The sequence below is a fragment of the Drosophila sechellia genome, chromosome 2L (assembly GCF_004382195.2).
Source record: "Drosophila sechellia strain sech25 chromosome 2L, ASM438219v1, whole genome shotgun sequence".
NCBI classification, from domain to species: domain Eukaryota; kingdom Metazoa; phylum Arthropoda; class Insecta; order Diptera; family Drosophilidae; genus Drosophila; species Drosophila sechellia.
The window spans coordinates 19832856-19835674 of NC_045949.1; positions in this window are offsets into that span (position 1 = coordinate 19832856).

Genomic DNA, 2819 nt, shown 5'->3' on the forward strand with positions numbered 1-2819 from the left:
GCGCGGCAACAACAAAGTGAACAACAACGCGGACAGGAAGCAACGCACGTTGAGTGAGAAAAATCATGTGCGCAAATACAGAGCAGATTGCAAAATCTATTGCCCGCTCGTAGGCGCAAATGTTCACTATGCGCTGCACGGCACAGTGGGTCGAAAGTGCAGTTCACTTGGAACAATTTTCAGTTTCCCTCCTTTAATAGCAATTAATTACTCTTTGGACTTGGTGGGATTTCAATAAATAGTTTTATACTCATTTCATCATATACTCTTCCTTACCATCAATTTTAAAAATAAACATTTCACCTATTTAAATAGATATTTTTAATAGGTTTTCAAATGCCTTTTTAGCACCATCTGGATGCACTGTGCACTGCGAGCTCGTTCGATAGTGTGCGTTGTGTGCTTGTGTCAGTTGGTTGCCTGTGTAAGTGTTGCAATCGAGTTTGCGTAGTGCAACTTTTTGCCTTCCATATTACTTGAAAAGCAGGCGATGCGAGCGATAAATATATACAACATATTTCCATTTGCAGGATTGCATAAGCTAAAGCCACCTGGCCATATTTCAGTGGTGCCTGTGGTGGTGTTAGTGGCTGTGCTGGCTTAAGCCACACGCATGAAAAACTCAGCCAGGCCCGGGTATTATTTTATTCAATTTTTGTCAATTTGTTGCCTTGGATACTGGCTGAGATCGGGGTGGGCCCCGGTGAGTGGGAGTAAACCATTCAATCAGCAAGATTTTTACCTTTCAGAAGAAACATCCCCACCCACCCACTTGATTCCGATCCCGATGGCTCGGTAAGAATGCTCTGCATACATTTAGGCGCCCAGCACTGTTTACTTTGGACTGGGCCTGAAAGCCCCACAGTCTGGCAAGGAAAATCGTTATGAAATTCTCAGCTCAGTGCAATTTTTCTGCCTATCTCAATCTGTGTAAAGTGGCCTGGTTGTTTGACAAGTTGCTGGAGTTGTTGGTCGTGTTTTTGATGCTGTTTTATTGTTGTTGCCACCCGATTGTGCTCTGGTTTAAGCCATTGATTGCATTGAGCTCGGGCCTCGTTGATTTTTGACTTTTCCAACCGACCAGCAGCAGCAGCAGCAGCGGTAGCAGCAGGGGGAGCTGAAGTTGTTATGTTTTTTTGAAAATTAAACTCCACTCCGACTCTGTGTCCTTTTTCGTTTGTGCCTGCGCAGATGAGGACATAATCTGACTGATGTTGACTGAATGGATAGGCATTTTGTAGGCCTCTGCATTATCCGGATGCAAAAGACAGGACAAGTGTACTTTGTCTGCTCTAAAACGAAGTTTGGGGCTTACTGCGAAAATATCCTGTCAAGTCAACTTGGCCTCGATATTGCTGAGCTGCATATATCCGATATTAAGTACTTGTAATTGCCATTGTAACAGACGGACTGACAACATCAAAGATGCTAGTTAATGCAGAATTGATAGCTCGTACAGGGCTCTGATTATTTATTATTTATAAAATTTCTAGCAAACACATTACATTTTTTTAAATATATCGCATTTTTGGCCCCACTAACGCTTATGCATTTCGCCCATTAACACCTGCACAGCACATGCGAAACATTATTACCACCCGCGGCGATAGGGAACTATTTTATTTATTTTCTCCTCAGATGCTTTGTTTCGCAAGGGCGTTATTTTAATCAACGCTTTGGCGAAACTCTCTCGTTCGGCAGACACACCTGCTCCTGCTGCGACCTTTGCCCTTCCTGCTGCAATTGCCGCTGCCCGGGGGCACCAAAACCCGGAGGGGGGCTGCGAATCGGAGGGGGAGTTCGTTACATAGTTTGCAAATAAATTAGAATTTGCTACAGCCAGCGGCAAGCAAATTAGAAACCGCTTGAACTTGAACACGAGGCGAAATGTGCGTGTTATAACTGCCAAGCACACAGATACACGAATACTCCGGTACACCGATGCACAGCTACACAGATACACCGCTACACAGATACTAACACGCACACGTAAGTACACAGCCAAAAATGAATCTAACTGCCGCCGGCTAAATGTGCGTGCAAAAGTAAACACGAAGGGAAGGCCGCCGATGGAGAAGGGCGGACGGGCGGTAGCGGTGGGCGGTATGTGGGCGTGGAAGTGGGCGGAAGCGGGGGCACTAAAACAACAGAAAGGCCCCGAGATGAAAGTCGAACGCCAGGATACAAAGCCGGGATACAAAAGAGTAACCGCAAGTGTACATATTTCTTGATTGTAAGTCCGACTGGAAATCCCTAAGTACCCAGGAGTACCTTGGATTAGTGAAGCGACTTAAAACTATAATATTATTTGAATGCCATCCTTTGGAGGCTGGTATCTAGGGATCTTATTTCTTTCCTTATGAGTAATTTATAATAAAATTTATTTAACGTTTTTATGAGTTGACTAATTTCTGTTTTTATTGAAGAGTTTCCTTTCCTAGTCCTGGTTGGTAGAAGCTAACACCTCAAGAAGGGGTACCTTTGCAGCCCAACAAGCCCACTCTTTTCCCCATCGACTAACCGAAAACACCTTTAGCCGCTTTCTAGAGCCAGTCAACGCCTCTGTGGCCCTTTGGATCCAGGAGTCCCGCTCCTCGGCCGAGCCCACCACATGCATTTCAATTAACGGCCACCGAGAGCACTCGACAGGCAAAAACACGTGCTCGCGCCCTGGCCACGCCCCCACGCCAGGCTCGGAGGAGGAGCCGCCCACGTAAGGTGGTTCCTGGCCACATATCCTCATTGTTTATGCTGCGGGGACTGCACTTTATCAAAGCGCTGGGCTGGGCTGAAGCTAAAAACAAACTGTGGTCGCGAGC